General features: G+C 37.7%; 1 non-coding gene across 1 annotated transcript; it reads left to right on the forward strand.

Moving 5' to 3' along the window:
• The first annotated feature begins 2678 nt into the window (after positions 1-2678).
• Positions 2679-2750, forward strand: TRNAY-GUA. The gene has a single exon. It is a non-coding gene; the product is annotated as a tRNA-Tyr (tRNA).
• The last annotated feature ends 19637 nt before the right edge of the window (positions 2751-22387 follow it).

Here is a 22387-nt window from a genome sequence, read left to right on the forward strand (position 1 = left end):
ACTGACCTCATTTCTTTACACATTTTAACTTGGTCCTGAATCATTAACAACAGAAAAAAGTTTTTATTGAGAGTCTCTTACATGATAGACATTCTGTTGGAGGATTTATCTGTGTAATCTCATTTAAGTATCACCACATGCTGTGAGAAAGGTAATACAGATTCCATTCTATAGGTGATGAAACTGAGGCACAGACCATTTCAGAAACCTTCCCAAAGTCGAATGAGGATCCATGTCAGAGCTGGTGCTCTTTCAACTATTTCACACGTGTTCCTTGGTGAGTTATTTAAATTTTCTGTGTATGGGCATAGCACTGCATCTCCTGTTAACCTTTAGGTTTATTCTGAGTAACAAGTACAATAGGAGAAATACTTCAAAAAATAATTTGAAACACAGACCACACTATTTCAGAGTATTCATGTGCACTCAGTCGTGTCCGACTCTTTGCAAACATAGACTGTAGCCCTCTAGGCTCCTCTGTCGATGGGATTTTCCAGGAGAGAATACTGGAGTGGGTTGCCATTTCCTCCTCCAGGGAAACTTTCAGAACCAGAGATTAAATCCAGACTCCTATGTCTCCTGCCTTGTAGGGGATTTCTTTACTACTGAGCCATCAAGGAAGGCCACACTATCTCAGAGGTTGCAACTCAAATACCTTGAGACCCAGGGATGAATGAAGTGGGAAAGGGGTAATTTGCCAGCCAAATAGAATATACCCTGGGCACAATTTGACATAATAAGCAGCCACAATGTGGGACCTCTCCACTGAACAAATGCAATGAACCGTCACAGAAGAGTTTTGTTTAAGCTTGTTTTCTTATACTTAGAACAATATAGCAAGGTGGTTAGGAGCATGAAAATGGAATCAGACAGACATGGGTCAAAATCCTAGTTAATCGTTTCCTAATAGTGTGATTAAAGGCAGGTTGCTAACTTCTGTGAAGCTCAGTCTTGACATGTGAACAATTTTATGAAATTGATTTATTTTGAAAAAAATCTTTTTGTATTTTTATTATCCTCCTAACTTCAAAATCATGTTGTTATTATATACTAAAAATCATCAGACATAAACAGAGACCTGATCTTTTAAAATTTAAATTGCTTTGTCCTCAAATTTTTAGCTACATTTTTAAATACTGTGGCTATTGTTTTTAGCTAAGAATTTCAGTACAAGGTAGGCTAACCTTGAACTTAATCTAAGCAGGGATGTTTGAAGTGTCAAAGGGATTTGATAGCACAGCTATTTCACATAGATAGCATTATTTAAAATTAAAATTTGAGAACCATTCCCTATTTGCTTCTTCATGGATATTACATTTTTGTAAAAGTGATTCACTTTCTAAAAAGTTATTAAAGGATTTTGGTGGCATTGGTACAAAAATGCTGTCAGTGTTAAAACAGTTACCTTTGAGTACAATTAACTTTATTATATACATCATTACCAAATCATTATTAGAAAGCATCTCCTGTGTTAACAGGACCCAATCTCCTCATTTTGTTTCTATTGCACTTCTGTAACTCTGTGTGATGCACATTTTTTTCATGTAGAATAACTGAGGGTAAGACCAAGGCATGATATTTTTAATCCCTGCATATTACGCTCCTCTGCCCTTAAAAGCCTTATCTTGCACCTTGCATGGAGTTTATTTACAGTTTCTTTTGAAAAACTGATGATATACTTTAGTGCTATAACTTTATATGCAAGGAAAAATGCAATAGTAGGTTTACTTCAGATCAGTTCAGTTCAGTTGCACAGTCATGTCTGATTCTTTGTGACCCCATGGACTGCAGCACGCCAGGCCTCCCTGTCCATCATCAACTCCTGGAGTTTACACAAGCTCATCTCCATTGAGTTGGTGATGCCATCCAACCATTTCATCCTCTGTGGTCCCCTTCTCCTCCTACCCTCAATCTTTCCCAGCATCAGGGTCTTTTCAAATGAATCAGCTCTTTACATCACATGGCCAAAGTATCAGAGTTTCAGCTTCAACATCAGTCCTTCCAATGAACACCCAAGACTGGTCTCCTTTAGGATGGACTGGTTGGGTCTCCTTGCAGTGCAAGGGACTCTCAAGAGTCTTCTCCAACACCACAGTTCAAAAGCATCAGTTCTTCAGTGCTCAGCTTTCTTTATAGTCCAAATCTCACATCCATGCATGACTACTGGAAAAACCATAGCCTTGACTAGACGGACCTTTGTTGGCAAAGTAATGTCTCTGCTTTTTAATATGTTGTCTAGATTTACTTAGTGCTATCCATTTGTAAAAAATATAACCTGATGTTGCAACTAACTATTATATAGCTATAAATATAACAGAAGAAATAGCATTTACTAAATTGTTTTCTATGAAATCCAAAAGATGTAAATCTAGATTTTTTTACATTTTCCTTGCTTTTTTTACTTGTTTATTATAAATCATTTAAATATATTAGCCAACAAATATTCTATTTTCTTAAAAAATAAGCAAAGTTGATCCCTAGGGATTGATTTGACAGAAGTTCAAGAATCTATTAATGCTGACTATGGCCACCAGTTTCAGTCATGACTGGTAATTGGGCAGTATTGATAGAAATATCAAGATTAAGACAGATGATTCACCAGTTGGGTTGTAATTACAGAATAGTGTCTGAATTCAGAATAGTGTCAGAATAGAAGATTCAGAATAGTGTCTGAATCTTCCCTGGTGGCTCAGTTGGTAAAGAATCTGCCTGTAATGCAGGAGACCCAGGTTCGATCCCTGGGTTGGGAAAATCCCCTGGAGAAGGAAATGGCAATCCACTCCAGTACTCCCTTGCCTGGAGAATTCCAAAAAAAGAGGAGCTGGGCAGGCTACAGTCCATGGGATCACAAAGAGTCAGACATAACTGTGTGACTAACTAACTATAGTTTCTGAATCATTTCAGAAAATAACCCTGATTCTTTTTTAAAAAAATAGCTTTTTTTAAAAAAAAAAAAAGCACTTAAAAAAATTATTGCAATACTTATGTAATATGCTACAACTTAAGTTTTAGACTGAAAAAGATATCGACATCTGTACTGTGAAGAGAGTTCTCAAATAGTATCTGTCTTCTTCACTCACTCAAGTTGGGGGTTGCAATTTATTTGTTTTATTCAAACCTAGGGTCACATGTCCTGTGCTGTGCTTAGTCACTTAGTCATGTCCGACTATTTGTGACCCCATTGACTGTAGCCCACCAGGTCTCTCTGTCCATGGGAATTATTTAGACAGGAATACTGGAGTGGGCTGCCATGCCCTCCTACAGGGGATTTTCCCAACCAAGGGATCGAACTCAGGTCTCCCACACTGCAGGCAGATTCTTTACCATCTGAGCTACCAGGGAAGCCCAAGAATACTGGAATGGGTAACCTATCCCTTCTCCAGGGATAGGAATTGAACCAGGGTCACCTGCATTCCAGGCAGATTCTTTGCCAGCTGAGCTACTAAGAAAGCCCTAGAGTCACATTGTAATGCACACACACACACACACACACACACACACAACAGGAAATTTTTCAAAAGATTTCATATGTCAACATTTTCCCTTAGTTTTACTCTGGTCAGTGCCTGGGCTCTGCCTCCCTAGACTACTATTCCTGCCACAGAATCACCCAAAACTTTAAGGTGACTTTTCCTTCTTGAGCTGAAATGTAATGCATGACCCTTCCTCTTGCTCTAAAGTTTCTGGCAGATGGTCTCATTCACAGGATAAAAAACATGTCCATGGCATAGTTAATGGATTTATTGGATATTTGCTATTCAGTTCAGTTCAGTTCAATTCAGTCGCTCAGTCGTGTCCAACTCTTTGCGACCCCATGAATCGCAGCACACCAGGCCTCCCTGTACATCACCAACTCCCGGAGTTCACTCAGACTCACGTCCATTGAGTCAGTGATGCCATCCAGCCGTCTCATCCTCTGTCGTCCCCCTCTCCTCCTGCCCCCAATCCCTCCCAGCATCAGAGCCTTTTCCAATGAGTCAACTCTTCCCATGAGGTGGCCAAAGTACTGGAGTTTCCACTTTAGCATCATTCCTTCCAAAGAAATCCCAGGGCTGATGTCCTTCAGAATGGACTGGTTGCATCTCCTTGCAGTCCAAGGGACTCTCAAGAGTCTTCTCCAATACCACAGTTCGATTAGGCTGTTTATTTTACATTTTTGTGGGCTAGCAAAGTATCAAATCTGTCAAATTTGTATAAAATAACGAATTGTCTGGAGACATACAAGAAAACATTTGATTGAGTTGAACTGTGTGTGTGTGTATGTGTGTGTGTGTGTGTTTAATGCTCTGTCTAGCTAGTTCACTTTAAATAATAGCAAGTAACTTTCTATGTGAGGAGATGCATGAACCAAATTAAAAAGCAATTTAAAAGACAGCTCACTACACATAATGCCACTAGAGTAGCAAAGCTATCTTAGATTTTCTTAGATGCTTCTGGTGCTTGCTTATATATTTGTATCATATCACTGTCACCAGAGTTCATATATAATTAGTATTTTCTTTGCTGTCTTAATGATTGGCCATCTGAGGTATATCATTATTGGCCAAAGGATATAGAGTGATGGCTATTGGGCTGTCATGGATAAAGTTCACTCTTAGAAAGAGTAGTTGGCAAGATGTCAGCAAAGACATGCTCTGTGTTCTTGTCTAAGAGTCAAGGAAGGAGTACCTTATCTGTATTTTTATTTTAAAAGAGGTAATTAATTATTTATTAAGTGCACTTACTGAGAATTATTATATGCTGGGCATCATGTCAAATCCTGGATGTAACAATCCCTGCTTTTAAAGAGATAGAAAATCTCCTTTGTGAAAAGTCAGGACAGCATGAAATAGTAGGAGAGGTATTCAGGGTTCTCTGGGAAAAGACAGCAGGTAGTCTGGTTTCAAGGGTCATCAAGAAGTTCAGTATGGCTGAAGCAGAGAATGTGAGGCAAGCCAGCAAAATGCTGAGGCCAGAGAAGCAGTGGGGACTAGGGTGGCAGATATGCAGTCTAGAATTGTATTTTTGGGTGATGCTTGGAGAAGATATTACAGAAGCAAACATAAAAGTAAAAAGACAATTTTAGAGGCTACTGTAGTAATTCCAGGAAGAGGAGATATAATATGGACCATGGCAGTTTACAGCATGAGCAGAGAATACCAGAAGGTTGAATCAAGAGAAATTATAGAAAAATAGAAGAAAAAATCACCCACATATCACCACCAATAAGCAACCAGTATAATTCCCATAAAAAATGTTTATACATATGTACATATATGTATATATGTTGTTTAGTTGCTAAATCATACCTGACCCTTTTGTGACTCCATGGACTATAGCCCATCAGACTCCTCTGTCCATGGGATTCTTCAGACAAGAATACTAGAGTGGGTTGCCATTTTCTTCTCCATGGCGGGGGAGAAGGGTCATCTTCCTGACCCAGAAATCGAACTTTCATCTCCTACATTGGCAGATTCTTTACCACTGAGCTACCTGGAAAGCCTGCCTGTATATGAAATCATAAGCATATTTGTGCTTTCACCTACGTATTTGTTATTTTATAGCAGAGCTTAAGTAAGACTATGAGGTAAGTGAAGTTTGCTTTCATCACTAGTCACTTTTTTTTGGTAGGGCTTTTCTCTCTATTTAATCTTCACTTTCCCAAGTGTGCAATATTTTTATTTTGGTGTCGACTCATTCTTATCAGTTCCTGCCTCCTAAATCCTTTGCTCCCTGTGCTCTGTTATCAAAGTCAACCCCTTTCTAGGGTAATTTTCTAAATATGGTGGTAGTCAGAATAATAGATTTCCAAAGAAGTTCACATTCATATCCCTGAAACCTGTGAATATGTAACTTTCTCCTGCAAAATGGATTTTGCATATGTGATTAAGGACCTTGAGATGAGATTATCCTGGGTTATGTGTAGCTTGGCTCATTGTTATCACAAGCGCCCTTAAAAGATGGAAGAGAGAGACAGAAGAGTCAGAAAAGGAGCCAGGAAGGTGAAAAAAATAGGTCAGAGAAAGAAAAAGATATTTGAAGATTTTATACAATTCGCTAGGGAGATGTAATTTGGGGCCACCAGCCAAGGAATGTGGGTGCCGTCTACAAGCTACAAAGCAAGGGAATGAATTTTTCCCTCACGCTTCCAGGAGAAATGCAGCCTTGTTAACACCTTCATTTTAGCCCAGTGAAACCCAGTTTGATCTTCAGTCTTCCAGAACTGTAAGATAAGTAATTTGTGTTGTTTAAAGCCACTAAATCCATGGTAATTTGTTAAACAACAGGAAACAAATACCAAAATCTATTAGAAAGAAGCAGCTTGACTCACATGGAGTTATATTCAAATGACAAAGTTTAACATGTGGTCTTTCCTTTTTTAACCCCAAATAAAGTCCAAAGACTGTCAAATGTTACAATTTCAGGAATCAGTCTTCTAGGGAGATATGTGAGGTTGGGTGCAGGCAGAGGAGTGGTGAGCATTTATGAAGGGAAAATCTTTCCTGGAGGTCTTCACAGTCCTCAGATTCCCAGGAGTCATCTTCCTTCCTGCAAGTCTCAGAGATATTCACCAACTCAGCTGCACTCAATGCAAGCTTTCCATGTGAATTTCTTTTGAGTTATAAAGGCTTAAAAGTTTTTGTCCATATATGTGTACATGTGTGTGTATCCATAGTTTGGCATGAATGAGGATTCAAATACTTTCCAGTGCATTTTTATACAAATTTCACTTTTACTTTTAAAATCAATAGTTTAGATTTTGTACTGGCTCAGATACTTATTTACAAGGGATCTTACATTTATATGTCTTTAAATTATTATCTCTCAAAAAAGGGGATTTCCTGCATCTTGAATAGACACCAGATGTCGAATGTGAGGGAGCTGGGGGTGCAAGGAGATGCACTGTGAAAGATGAGAGGATAATTCTGTTGGCTGATGGGACCATGAGATTGAATAGATGTTCACTGAAATGGAAGAAATAGAAGAGCTGGAGTATCACTTGTCACTTGCATTGTTTTCAATTTATCAAAAACACGGTCATCACTTTAGCTTCAGAGGCGTGTCTGATGCAAACATCAAAGGTGTTTTATCCTCTTTTATACTCATCAGGGAGGAAAGAAAAAGTTTCATCACAGTATCATACAGGTCTCTGAACCAAAGCCTTAGGCTCCAAGAACAAAAGAATATCAAAGATATTATTGGAGCGTGAAAAGTGATCTCTTAGGAAATTGGGGCTTTATAGATTCAAATTTGCCTTTGCAATTGTTCCTGGCCTGAATGATAGCCAACTCTAACAGACACAGCTGGAGCCTTCTCTCTGACTTACTGTCCTAAGTAAATGCTCTGCTGTGTTTTCCAGCATCTGAGGCTTACTGGTGAGGTTCCAGAACTCCCTCGGAGCGTTTTACCGTGATCCTCTCTGAATATTTCACAGCATGGAAAAGCGGGGGCTGGCACCACATGAGGAAGAAGGTGATGACATCTTGGTATCAAATGACTCTGGGAAAGATTACAGAGGGTGGCCAGATGATTTATAGTCATATAGCTCAAGAACATACTTCATGATCCCTTTGAAACTTCATAGCAGTGCAAGGATGCCAATGGAGCAGATGATATAAAAGCCATTTTAAAATCTTGGAAACTATGCCTAAAAGATGTTACTTGTATCTCAGATCACAGACTTAGTAAGTTGTAAAGCCAAGATTGGCACCTTGGTCTGATGCCTTGTCTGAAGTTGAATCCAGCTCATACTGAACTTATATTACTTAAAGAGTGTTCTGCTGATGTCCTGAATCCTAAGCATCAGAAATGCTTTTCAAAAAATTAATGCCTGGGCTCCGCCTGAGATCCTCTGGGCGTGGAGTTTGCTGCTGCTGCTAAGTCGCTTCAGTTGTGTCTGACTCTGTGCGACCCCGTAGACGGGGGCCCACTGTCTCTGGGATTCTCCAGGCAAGAAAACTGGAGCGGGTTGCCATTTCCTTCTCCAATGCCTGAAAGTGAAAAGCGAAAGGGAAGTCGCTCAGTCGTGTCCAACTCTTAGTGACCTCACGGACTGCAGCCTACCAGGCTCCTCCATCCATGAGATTTTCCAGGCAAGAGTACTGGAGTGGAGTGCCATTGCCTTCTCCCTGGGCATGGAGTTTAGGAGTCTGCATTTTAAAAGAGTTCACAAGGAAATTCTTGTGCACACTCAAATCTGAGAACATCTAAGCTTCTGGAGTCTCATTTCTCCAAGTGTGATCAATGGATCAGCATCCCCTGGGAGGTTATTAGAACTAGAGAGCCCCATGCCAAATTTCAGACCTCCTGGATCAAAATTTGTATCATAGGATTTGCAGAGCATCTGACTCATGAACATCTGAGAAACTCCAATTAAGCTTGGTGTTAAAGGTTAATTAATGTCTTGTCAAATTGAGGAAAGCACAGTTGGGATTTAATGCATATGATTTTTGGTTTTCCCTGAATGAAGCCCAAGTTAGCCAGTCCTCATTTCTAGGTTTGACATAGGAAGGATCAAGGTATACGTTAGAGGACTTACTCGGCGTTTGTATGTATCAGGCAAGCTTATGGAAAATGTTGCTCCACTATCTGGACTGCTGAAACAGGGAGGCCCATCAGATAGGAAAGCTCTAGCTATCTTGTTATCTCTGCATACAGTCTGTTACACCAAACTGAACCGTGAGATAGCACTAACAACTGAAACTTGAGGAAGGAGAATTTGAGCAAGTGGAAACTTCTGGAAAGGGGACTCCAGATAGAAATTGAAGTTAGTAACAATGCAAGTGCCTGTACCTCGTATCCCTGGAGAACTTCTGTTTTCAAAACTACTATAGTGGATAGAAGGCTCTCCACTGAGATGAAAATCTCTGAGGAAAGACTTCTGATCTTTGGCATGCACCTTGCAAAACAGAAAACTTTTTATGTCACTTTGGGGAATTTAATATTTGTTCTAGAAAATCCAAACATTTTCCATCTCAGAAAATCCCAGATTGTAAAATCATTTAGTAATTAGGGTTGATGACGGAGACAGAGAACACAACAGACTTCTTGAACTACTCCCAGCACATAATCTGTATGATGGGTCACCTGTGAAAAGCTGTATGAACTTGCCATTAGCCTCACTCATCTGGCAGGATGTGTTCTCTTTTGATGCAGGGGGAAGGGCACTTTTTAAAGGGCCAGGGAAACAAATTGTGGTCCTAGTAGTTCCTGGCACGGGCTGGGTAATTTTTTGATTTTAGCCTAAAATATTCTAATAGAAGAGAGAAATAAATGTACACAGAAAGAAAGCTGGTAAAAAAAAAAATACACAGTGGGAAGGGATTTTGAAAACATTTTTTATTAAGGACAAATATTAGTTTAAATACCTGTGTTAAGTTTTCAATTAAAAATTCTACCTTAATCGTTGAAGCTCCTACAATCCTGAGGACCAAGTAAATATTCTACTCAAAGGATGATATGCTTTATACTTAATCACAAAGAACTTGGTGATTTGAGGTTGCTTTAAATTTAATCTTATAGGACAGATATATAAAATGGAATGCAAGCAGATGTGCTAAATCTATTCCGAGGAAAAGGAATTCCTAACAAAGAAATCAGCCTCCAGAACAGCCTCCAGGACAGGACTTTTACCTTGAAAAGTAAAAGCAGACATTATTAAACTTTTAAAAGCTTACTTTGAAGGAATGTGGAATTGTTTAATATCATTTTAGTGAGGAGGAAAGGAAGAGACTGTGTTACATTATTTATTCCAGGATCTTTGAAGGCAGCATTTTTTTTTCCCTCAGCTGGTTCATTTTAGTGTTAATGAGCATTAAGCTCATATATCAGAGAGAGAATAATAAACCTTTAAATGTCAACCAAAAGGAGGTCTTTATTTTTCTACTTACGGCTGTGAAGCAGGCAAGATAATTTAAGATAAGAAAACCAGAAAAGTTACATGAAAATGTATTAAGGGGAGACTGGAGGAGGCATGAAATTGCAGAATATTTGAACAGGAAAAGATTTTACCTGCACATTCAGCCCACAGTAGTGAAGGAAAAGAATACTCCTTTAAGGAATTGACAACCTGGAATTAGAAACTTGCAGTTAAAATATGGAAATATAACCCCTTATATTTGTCTTTACAATGGCAAATGGGAAAATTTAAACATTAACTTTATCATTATCTGTAAGGATGAGCTGATTGATGGCTTATCAAGTAAGATTTCTGTCTTGTACATGATACTAAATCAGAAAAAAAGAAGTAAATAATGAAGAGCCATTCAGGGTGCTGCTAAAGGACATAAATCATTGTAGTGCAATTGCTGAGCCAACAATTATAAATATGCTTAGAGTTTAGGGCAGAGTGAAGTATTCCTTTTGAAGACAGCAAGAGCAGTTCTCTCAGGGAGTGTCACCATGTAACAACCAAAATGATATTTGAGTTACAAAAATTGTTCAAACTGAGTGACTCAACAAATTCAACAGAGAAAGAAAAAAATTATGCCTCAAGAATTGAACACACACCTAGACATAAAGGAGTTCTCAGAGAGGCCGGTATGCAGCTAAACTAGACTCTGTCTGAGCATATAATTTAGGAGAAAGTTGGAACATAGTCAAAAAAATGAGCAGGTTATCTCAGAGAATCAAAGGATGTGCCTTCTTTCTCCCTAGCACCAGGATTTTGTTCCATCTGCTTCTGTTGTTTTTATTGTGAGTATTATTAGCATATCTCTACCCTGCTCCCTAAATCTGATGACTTTCTACTTTCTTATTACTAGACGGTCTATGACTTTAAGCCACAGAATGTAGAGAAGTTGGCACTTTACCACTAGAGTGGAATTTTGCCGAGAAGCCAGGCAGATGAACACTGCTATCCAGATGAAGCCGGACTTACATGTTTGCAAGCTTTCTGATCATCTGTGTGAGGGGACTCAGAACCACCTGAGGCTTCCTGAAGAGCAAGCCATCTGTCACTGGACTAATGTTTCACTGTTGGAGACTGAGTCCTTGAGGACTTTTTTGGGTCTTGCAGTTATCCATGTGCAGGCAAAAGCTTGCAAGAATGATGTTCTATGTCATTGTGACAGTCTTTCGTTGTGATTGTGCTCAGTCGTGTGCAAGTCTTCCCAATCCCATCCATGGACTGGAGCCCATCAGGTTCCTCTGTCCATGGAATTTTCCAGGCAAGAAAACTGGAGTGGGTTTCTGTTTCCTACTCCAGGGCATCTTCCCAACTCAGGGATCAAACCTGGGCCTCATGTATCTTCCGGATTGGCAGGTGGATTCTTTACCACTGCACCGCCTGGGAAGCCCAAGCTCAGTCTTTAGCAAGAGGTTAAAGCACAATTTGGTATATCACGAGTAGGGAATTGGGGGAGCCAGAAAATATTTCATAATTTAGTTTATGGCAATTAACTCATGGATTGCTACATGGATTTAATGAGAAGTTTCAAAAATGCTATCTCTTTTTCTTTTCTTTTTCTCTCTTTGTTCTTCCTTGTCTGTCTTCTTTTTCAGGGCCTTACTCGGAAACTTTTGCTGCCCACCTACAGAAATGTGCATTGTAAATTACATCAATTATGGTGCAGCTAGAGGATCTCCATGCTGCACCTCCTCCTCTGTTTGCTAGTCCAATGTCTCACAGTTACAAAAGCTGTGTTCTCTTAGACAGCTTGAGGGCCTTACTCTTGCTAACAAGAGAAGATCTGATAGAAAATTCACTCTAAGCTGTTAATGATTTATTATACAGTTCCTGCCAAAAATGTTTCTGCCAAAAAGAGGATAGAGAGAGGATAGAAAGAAAAGTTTAACTAAACACTTGACCAAATCCAAAGAATAACTAATGGAAACCTTTTGAGCATTATGTGACCTGCAAGAGGGAGATACTTTGGGGTTACTGGAGGCTCCCCTAACATTTTTCAAATCATTCTTTTCTGTGTGAGGCTAACATGGCTTGCATTTAAGAGGAAGTTAACTTGTATGTTACTGGGAAGTAAGGTCAATACTTTATTAAAATTGCAGTCATATTTTTCATGTCAGGATAGATTTTTTTTCTACCAGTCAGCAGCTTTCTCACTCTCAACCCTCAAAAGCAAACTGATTTGGGGACACAAACGCAAGAAATCTTTGAAGACAAATATATTCCCCATTTGACATCAAAAATTATAGTGCAAAACAAAGACAAATAATAGAATTTTTAATGAATCCTTTTTTTTGTATTTTATGAGCTACATTTTATTTCCTTTAGCTTGGATATAAGAAGATATGTCACATTATAAAGAATATTGATGGGAGAGACTTTTCTGATGGTCCAGTAGTTAAGAATCTGCATTTCCAATGCAGCAGGTATGGAACTAAGATCCCACATGCTGCAGGGTGTGGCCAAAAAAACAAAGAATAATGACGGGAGAAAATTGTTGGGGGTTCATGTAGAAACAAAGAATAAAAAATAATTTTGTTGGGAAATTATTCAGTGTTTCAGAGCATGGCAATCTTTTGTTTGTTTTAAGAAATCTGAATTATGTCACTGTAAGGAAATAGCACACTTGAACTCAATAACTGATGGGAATTTGGTAGAGGACTCTTGTAAAAGAGTTTATAAGGGATACTGCAGTACCAAAAGGTGTGCAAGGATGGGAAGGAAAAAAAAAAACAAGACTGAGAAACTGGATGGGAAGGTCAGGGGAAGTGATAGGTTGGGAGTTTGGATCGGCATGTACACACTGCTACATTTAAAATAGATAACCAACAAGAACCTACTGTACAGCACAGAGAACTCTGCTTAATACTCTGTAATAACCTAAATGGGAAGAGAATTTGAAAAAGGATACATGGATATGTGTAACTGATCACTTTGCTGTATACCTAGAAGTAACACAACATTGCTAATCAATTCTATTCTAATGTAAAACAAAAATTTAAAAAAAATTTAATATATGTAATGCTACCCCCTACAAAAAGAAAAAAGAAAATGCATGGGAAGGGCTGATAAGCCTATGGCCGTCTGTAGTACAAATATGTAGTAGTGACTTGGCAGGAGAGAGCTGGAAAAATAAAACCCTTAGCCAGCCTCATTCTTTTCCTGTCAAACTAGTTCTGGTTACTGTGTGCATGTGATCAGTTGTGTCTGACTCTTTGTGACCCCATGGACTGTAGCCCGCCAGGCTCTTCTGTCCATAGGACTTTAGAGGCAAGAATACTGGAGTGGGTTGTCATTTCCTCCTCAGGGGATCTTCCCACCCTAGTATCAAACCCCTGTCTCCTGTGTCTCCTGAGCTGGCATGTGGATTCTTTACTACTGAGCTGTGTGGGAAGACCCCGGACTACAGAGATACCAAATTTATAAAAGTTATTCTTTTGAAGAATGTCAGTCAGAATTCTAGATCTTACATAGGCACATGACCATACTGCACCAGAGCAGAGAGATTATTTATCACAATTGGCAAATTGTTGGAACAGTTGTGGAAAGATGAGGAAAGGGTATTGGCAGAAAGTGGGTTCATATCTGAGCTGACAATTATTGGTATAATGTAAAGGAAACTATAAAGATCATACTGATATGGTTGAAACAATCAAATGAGAATTCCCTAAATTAAGATAGGCATGGTTCAGGAATTGGCCATTTGGAGTTAGAGAATGGTCATGACTGTTGGAAGAGACAGCCAGGTATAACTCTAAAATATTGCATGAACTCAAAGTTACAAAGAATGAGGTTTCTGGGGATACTGGCTCATTACCCAGAATAATTGTATGGTGAGATAGACTGTTATTCATAAATCAGGTGTCACAACTATTAGTAAATATTTGTGAACAAGGGAATATTGGTCTGTTTTTATGTCCAGAATAAAAGAACTGCTATAATATGCCATCTGCCAGGAGACAGTATGAAAAATATATACTCAAAAGAACCTCAGTCTACTTCATAAGAGAGAAATTTACAGAAATTAGTAAGAATTAGATCTCTTGTCTGCCAAGTTTGCAAATCGCATCTACAGGTGAATTCAACTGAACTAATGCAGAAAAGGTACAAAATCTATTGCTCATCAAGAAACAGGATGAAATTCAAGCTAGAGGTGCTAGAGCAAATGTAAGAAGGCAACAATCACCCAAGTATTCCCCTATTCCTTGAAAGTTCAAGGAGACACTTGAACTGAAATCCCATTGAGTGGTGTAAGGAGGTCCAGTAGTCTTAATTATAGGATGCCCCACAGCCAGGCTTATGGGAACTAGACCTGCTAATATGCTACCAGTGAGGCATAAGCAGCATTACAGTGACTTGTGACACAGTGGGGTGTCTCACAGCTAAATATTCATGTGCAATATGTCCTCCCTTGAGTGAAAGCAAAGCCTTGGAGAAGGAGGTTTTAAATGCCAATGTCTCATATTTGTTTCCTGGGAAATTACCCATTTCTCAGTTAAGCAAAATTGTGACTGAACATAAATTATTAAAATGGGCATGGTCACAGATTTTGCCTTTCCTCCATCCCATCAATAACAATCCTATGTTTCTAAGTCAATTTCCCTCCCTCCTTTCTTCTTCTAAAATGGAAATATTCTCTCTTAGTGCAGTTGGTAATGAGAGGATTTGCAGGAAGAAGTCTGGGGTAAAAGCCACATTAGGAGATTCGTAGAGAAAGTTTTAGGTGAAATAGCTGAAAGTTGAGAGAAATGAGTAGGCCAGAAACAAAAGATTTTACATTAGTGTTTCTGAAGATTATCTAATCTTATATACAGCTTTGGAAAAATGCAATTCAATATTTTTAGGTAACTTAATACTTTACTTTGATTCAGTCATTCAAAAATATGTTGTTAGAAATCAACTGGGAACAGTGGGATAACAAAAGGGTAACCAAATGGTGGCTCTCATAGGATTCACCTTGCAGGTATGTTGTATATTGTGGTTTCTTGTGGTTTGCTTCATGTCCATCCTCATCAGTATTAAGTGATGGACCCTACACATTCTGGGTTTCTAAAATTTACAGTAGGAACAACAACAAAAAAAAATACAAGCAAAATTTGCCTTATGTGAGCTCAGTCTCATTTTTCTACACATTCTTCCTAGGTTATTGACTTCTTGCATCACATCTCATATTCTGTTAATTTTTTCTGATCTTAAAATCTGCATGCTGTACTTTTGGAGAGAAGTTTTCTTATTTCTTAGAACTTCAAAGTCTTTGATTTATAAAGTAAGGGATACTAGTCTCTGAACTCTAATTCATTATGTTGCTTTGCTGTTGTTCAGTTGCTCAGAATCATGTCCGATATTTTGCCACCCCATGGACTGTTGCATGCCAGACCTCCCTGTCCCTCACTATTTCCTGGCGTTTTCTCAAACTCATGCCCTTGAGTCAGTGATGCCATCCAACCATCTCTCATCCTCTATCATCCCCTTCTCCTCCTTCCTTCTATCTTTCCAAGCACCAGGGTCTTTTCCAGTGAGTCAGTTCTTCACATCAGGTGGCCAAAGTATTGGAGCTTCAGCTTCAGCATCAGTCCAATGAATATTCAGGGTTGATTTCCTTTAGGACTGACTGATTTGATCTCCTTGTAGTCCAAGGGACTCAGTGGTCTTCACCAGCACTACAGTTCAAAGGCATCAGTTCTTCAACACTCAGACTTCTTTATGGTCCAACTCTTACATCCATACATGACTACTGAAAAAACCATAGCTTTGACTAGATGGACCTTTGTTGGCAAAGTAATGTCTCTGCTTTTTAATACACTGTCTAGGTTTGTCACAGCTTTTCTTCCAAGGAATAGCATCTTTTAATTTCAAGGTTGCAGTCACCGTCTGCAGTGATTTTACAGCTGCTAATGAAGATCAAATGAAATACTGAAAGAGAAAGTGCTGTAAAAAATATGAATAACTTGGAGCAGAATTGTTTACAGCCTGTGTGTGAAACCTGGATAAACCTGTGCATGGAGAACTTTTAAAAGTGACATTTACCAGGCTCCTCCCCTAGATATTCTGATCCTGTTGAGTTGGGTTCCTGGCTTCAGAATATTTTAGTAACTTTCCAGTAATTCTACTGGGCCACCAGTGTTGACCACTGGTTTACTCCTGAGAGAATTCATTACTTCCCTCTGATAGATGAATCTCTTTTCTTTTCTTTTAAATTTTAGATCTCATCACAAAATTTGAGAGTAGGAGCTTTTAAAGGGATTTCAGCTTCCAGGAAGATATTTGCTAGAGTATCTTTGTAGAACCTTTGAGGCCTCTCGTGGGATTTGCCTTCTTCAAGGAACAACCTTGAAATAGTCATAGAAGTCATGATTCAAAAATGAAATGAGCATACTGCCAACTCAGGCACATACTGGAAGGTACTAATATGGAGTATTTTAAGCTTCAGAATCATAAACAGCAGTAGAATCTAAGATAAGAGCTGTCTTTATGACCCACAACTTTTAGAATATTCTGATGGTGCATTTTCCTGTAGTGTCTCCTTTCCTATCTTGACCACTCCCCAGTAGTCGGATCATTCCCTGCCTCCTCTGGTGTGTTAAGGCAAAATACTCTAGCCTTTGAAACAAGTTGGTTGGAATTTTATCATTACAATCATGAACAGTGCTGCACTGAAAAGAAGTTAATTAACTTTCGCTTATTTTTCTTCTGCCAGAATGTATTTAGTGTAAATTACTCGTGAGTAATGCAATATTTGATAAATTCATATATAGCCATATGTGTGTGTTTAGAATTTAATTTTATTCATGTGAAAACTGGCATCAAGTTTCCAGTTACTTTTGCTAAATATCTGCATACTTTATTTATTAGCTCATTTATATTTACCTTTTTCTTTGATAAAAATGTATTTCCAACTTTTAAACGGAATTTTTAAATGATTAATGATCTGCTTGTCTACTTGATGCTGAAGACAAGTTTGAAAATTTCCAATGGAATTCAAAGCAGCTATTCTTATCATTGCTAGCCATCACCATTCCCGAAAATGTTCTGCTGCAATTTTTTGAAACATAACATAATGATTTTTGAAGTCTAAAAATAGGAACAATTAAGCCTCACAGGTCATGAATTACTTTCACAGAAAATAGTAGAAAGGCAATTTATTCTGTATGTCAGTGGGATTGATTATATAGTGGAGAAATTTAGTTTCAGAGCATTCATATAGCCTTCACTTAAGACCATCTCAGGGACTTCCTTTGTGGTCCATTGCAAAAGGGCATGGGTTTGATCCATGCCTGGGGATCAAACATGCTGCATGCTGCATGTCATGGCCAATAAATAAATAAATAAAATGAATTTTTAAAAAAGATACACTGTTGGTGGGAATGCAAACTAGTAGAGCCACTATGGAGAACAGTATGGAGATTCCTTAAAAAACTGGAAATAGAACCGCCTTATGACCCAGCAATCCTACTGCTGGGCATACACACCAAGGAAACCAGAATTGAAAGAGACACGTGTACCCCAATGTTCATCGCAGCACTGTTTATAATAGCCAGGACATGGAAGCAACCTAGATGTCCATCAGCAGACGAATGGATAAGAAAGCTGTGGTACATCTACACAATGGAATATTACTCAGCCATTAAAAAGAATACACTTGAATCAGTTCTAATGAGGTGGATGAAACTGGAGCCGATTATACAGAGTGAAGTAAGCCAGAAAGAAAAACACCAATATAGTATACTAACGCATATATATGGAATTTAGAAAGATGGTAATGATAACCCTGTATGCGAGACAGCAAAAGAGACACAGATGTATAGAACAGTCTTTTGGACTCTGTGGGAGAGGGAGAAGGTGGGATGATTTGGGAGAATGGCATTGAAACATGTATAATATCATATATGAAATGAATCACCAGTCCAGGTTTGATGCATGATACTGGATAATCGGGGCTGGTACACTAGGACAACCCAGAGGGATGGTATGGGGAGGGAGGTGGGAGAGGGGTTCAGGATGGGGAACATGTGTACACCTGTGGCAGATTCATGTTGATGTATGGCAAAACCAATACTGTAAAGTAATTAACCTCCAATTAAAATAAATAAATTTATATTAAAAAAAGATCATCTGAAATATAAAATATGAACTAACATATCTGATAGGCCAGGAACAAGTGTTTGCATTTTGAAAATGTTTTGTCATAGAAGCCTTTGAAAGTTAATTATGAAACTGTTAAACTTATTTTCAAAACTCCATTAACCTTTGCCCTGCTTCATTGTGTACTCCAATTAACCTTTGCCCTGCTTCATTGTGTACTCCAAGGCCCCACTTGCATGTTACTCCAGGTATCTCTTGACTTCCTACTTTTGCATTCCAATCCCCTATGATGAAAACAACATCATTTTTTGGTGTTAGTTCTAGAAGGTCTTATAGGTCTTCACAGAACCATTCAACTTCAGCTTCTTTGGCATTAGTGGTTGGGGCATAGACCTGGATTACTATCATTTTGAATGTTTTGCCTTAGAGATGAATAGAGATCATCCTGTCATTTTTGAGACTGCACCTAAGTACTGCATTCTGGACTCTTTTGTTGACTATGAGGACTACTCCATTTCTTCTAAGGGATTCTTGCCCACAGTAATAGATATGATGGTCATCTGAATTAAATTTGCCCTTTCTGGTCCATTTTAGCTCACTGATTCCTAACAATGTCAATGTTAACTCTTGCCATCTCCTGTTTGACCACTTCCAGTTTACCTTGATTCATGGACCTAACATTCCAGATCCCTATACAGTACTGTTCTTTACAGCATCAGGCTTTACTTTCATACATTGCTGCTGACATGGTAAATTAAAATAATCATTCATCTGTGGGGAATTAGCTTAAGGGAAAAAAATTTAAAACCTTCTAACTATGTACACAAATTTGTTTATCATTATATTACATATGCTTTGGGGAAAAAAAGGAAATGACCTAAATATATAACAATTGGGCAATAATAAGGTAAATGACATTACCTTTACTGGATGAACAATTGTAAAGTTTTAAAATTGAATATTTAAAAATCTTACAAATTGTATACTTAAAATGATCGACAGTAAATTTTATATTATGTATTTTTCCACAAGAAAAAAATCTTATAAAATATGGGAGCAGTGCTTATTAGCATATAGTACTGGATGAAAATCAGAATGAGTTATGAATATAGAATTAATAGAATCATGGTGAATATACACACAGATGAAAAAAGAATATATTTAAAAATAAAAATTGTTTTATTTAAAGTGGTAATATCATGGGGGATTTTTCTTCTACTACATATTCAATATTTTTAAACATTCCTTTACAGGAAAACAAGCATTAGCACTTTAAAAATATATTAGAATAGACTGAATCTATATCCAGTTTCAAATTATTATTTGAAATTATTATCAAATTTCAAATTATTATCATTATTCTTATCATCTAATCAGATGTGTAAATGAGCTCAATAATTTACTTTTATTTTTGTAGTGCATGTTTCATGCAAAATGTTACTGCAAATAAACAGATTTTCAGATACAAACAAGGAAAAAACTAGATTTATTAGTATTTGTGTGGGTGAGAGACAAAGGTAGTTATTCATTATCTCATTTGAAAAACAAGATAAAAATAATCAGGAAAAGATGCTGCTGATGCAACTGATGGAAACATGGGGGCTATTTTTATTTTCTTTGGTACAGGAATGCCTCATCATTCTAATACTGCTGAGTGCTGAGGAGTTCTTAATAAAACTTAAACCTGTCTTTTGAGCACTAAAACTAAAGAGCAAATAAACATGAACAAATATTTTGATGAGAATCTTTCTGGAATGTATTACACACTTCCCTGCCTTCCTAAATGGTTTCCACTGAAAGTAATCTGGCCATTTTTGGTTTAACTTACATTAATGGCTCTATGCTGCCAAGCTTGTACAATTCTTGTTTTTGCAGTTGCTCTATCTTTTCCTTTGCTATCAAATGATACTACTTTAACAAATGGAATGACGCTGTCTCAATAGAACCTCCTAGTACTGCCATTTGAATTTCCTGTGTCCAATTTTCTCTAATCAGGTCACCTCTGTAATAAGCGTTTTTTGAGCTTTGCATGTTATGTTGTTAATCATGTAAATCATTTGGCATTCTTAGGAATAAAGGTCTGAGTTCTTGCAAAATTCATTTGATGGACTGGAAGCTGTGCTCTTAATTCTGTGCTCTTAATTCCAAGTGTATAATTATATTTTGGTATAGTCAGGCTTCCAGGAGTCTGGCTCCCAGATAAGTGTAGAGCCACAGAATTACTATAATACGGAAGCAGTAGAAAACAGGGAAAATGCTGATAAGCAAATTATGTTTTGTGGATGTCATGTTAATGGGTAGAATAGAAGAAGTAACCTAAAAGGAGCCAGGAACTGGAAAACTTCCAAGTAGGCAGATGTTGGCACATATAATAAATGCAGAAGAGAAAGGGAAGTCTTTTCTATCACAAGACCTTTCAATATTCAGTATGTATAAGGTTTTCCCCCATAGCAGCTGAATGTAAGCTTTTCTGAATGCCCAGCAATTATTAATAATACTGAAGGAAAGAACTAGGAGACTACAACAGTTCTCCCCAAATGTAAGAGATAAAAATATTATAGTATCTTTAAATAAAAGAGGCATTTCTAACTGTTACATTCTGATGCCAGTATCAGAGATTTGGTAGAAAACCTGTATAAACTTATGAAATATTATAACACCACCCACTCTGGTCAGAACAAAATTTTTATGTCCTAAGACTGGGTAGAAAAAAAGAACTCAATTTTATTTCCAGATTTACTTTTCTATAGCATAGTACAAATTCTTTCCTATTTCTGGACCTTTTACTTTCCCTTTCTTTCCTTCCCTCCTCCCTCTTTCCCTGATTCACTCCCATCCTATTTGCCTCCCCTCTTCCCTCTTTTCCTTCCTTCCTTATTTTAAATCTCAGTTGTAAAATGAAGGCATGGAATAGAATCCTGCAGAGGTTCCTTTTATAGCTCAAGTAGAAAAGCACCATCTTTCACGACTTTTGCATGGTATAGGAAGAAGTTAACTAATACCACCTTGAAACTATGCTTCCATGACACATCATTCTCCTAGATTTAAAATTCCTCCTCTGATTGGTTTTTCTTTGCATTGTCAAAGAAATGTTATTCATTCTAAAAAATATTTCTGAATTAAGATTGTCAATATTTTGTTTAATAATTTTGGATTATAAATCAGTGATACAAGGATGACTCCATCTCTGTAGCAGCTCTGATCCACTTGACTTCTCATTTTAGAATCCAGGCAGAATGAGTATCCCCATCTAGGATACTACATTGTGTGACAGAAAAGTGCTGGAGAAAACTTGTGATATCTCCCAAAGCTTCACAGTGAAGTAGTTGTGATGGTCATTAAAATCACCCACATATCCTAGCTAAAGCAATACCTTGTATAAAAAGCAACATCATATTTTTGGGGAATAAAATATACAACATAATTAAAAAAAAAAGCAATGTAATTTTTAGGAGCAGACATAGACAAGGATCATAAACAATGCCTATAGACTTAGAAGTTCATATACAGTGAATCTTTTTATAATAATAGGAGCAATCTAAATACAAAGAAGTAAAAATCCTTAAAATTTTGGTGGTTTGGGTATTATCTAGATTTGGAGGACTGTGACTCATACTAGAAATATGCAAAAGGAAGAACATAATTTAAATAAACAAATATCCCGATATGAAGAAAGGGAGAACCAAGGGTTACAAGGTGCATTAGATTTCTATTGTTGCATTAAAAAAATTGCTCCAAAATATAAACATAAAGCAACAAATGTTTATTGTCTCATAGTTTCTGGGTCAGGAATCTGAGAGCAGTTTAACTGGGTAGTGTAGTCTCGGGGTGTCTCATGGGATGCAATCAAGGTGTTGGGCAGGATTGCAGCTGTCCTAAGCTTGACTAAGGGAAGAACCACTTCCAAGCTCACTCACATGACTTTGACAGGCCTTGGCAGATCTGCTTCAAAACTCACTCACACATGCCTCTCCACAGGGCTGCCTCGTATCTTGGCAACTGGCTTCCCACAGAGCAAGTCATCTAAGCAAGTCATCACTATGCCCAAGGAGGAAGCCACAATCTTTTTAACCTAATCTCAGAGGGGGATCATCAGGGGCCATTTCAGAAGCTGCTTGACACAAAAGTGTCAATTTCCATACATTTCTATGGAGATCCATAACTCTGAAAATGAATAAGGTAAGAATCTGAAAGACACTGAATGGATAAGGACAACTCTCACTTTTTGTTTTGTACAAATCTGTATTTTTTTAATTTTTTATAATGATAGTCACTAGTCTAAAGAGCAAGAGTAAAAATGAATAAGAAATTATCAAAGTGATTTTTAAAGTCTGACCTCATAGTAGGTGAATACTCAGTATTGTCTCATAATTAAATAATTTATCACCATAGGGATTGATAAGAATGTGGAAGAATTGGCAT

The sequence above is a fragment of the Oryx dammah genome, unplaced genomic scaffold, assembly GCF_014754425.2.
Source record: "Oryx dammah isolate SB20612 unplaced genomic scaffold, SCBI_Odam_1.1 HiC_scaffold_27, whole genome shotgun sequence".
Classification (NCBI taxonomy): Eukaryota; Metazoa; Chordata; class Mammalia; order Artiodactyla; family Bovidae; genus Oryx; species Oryx dammah.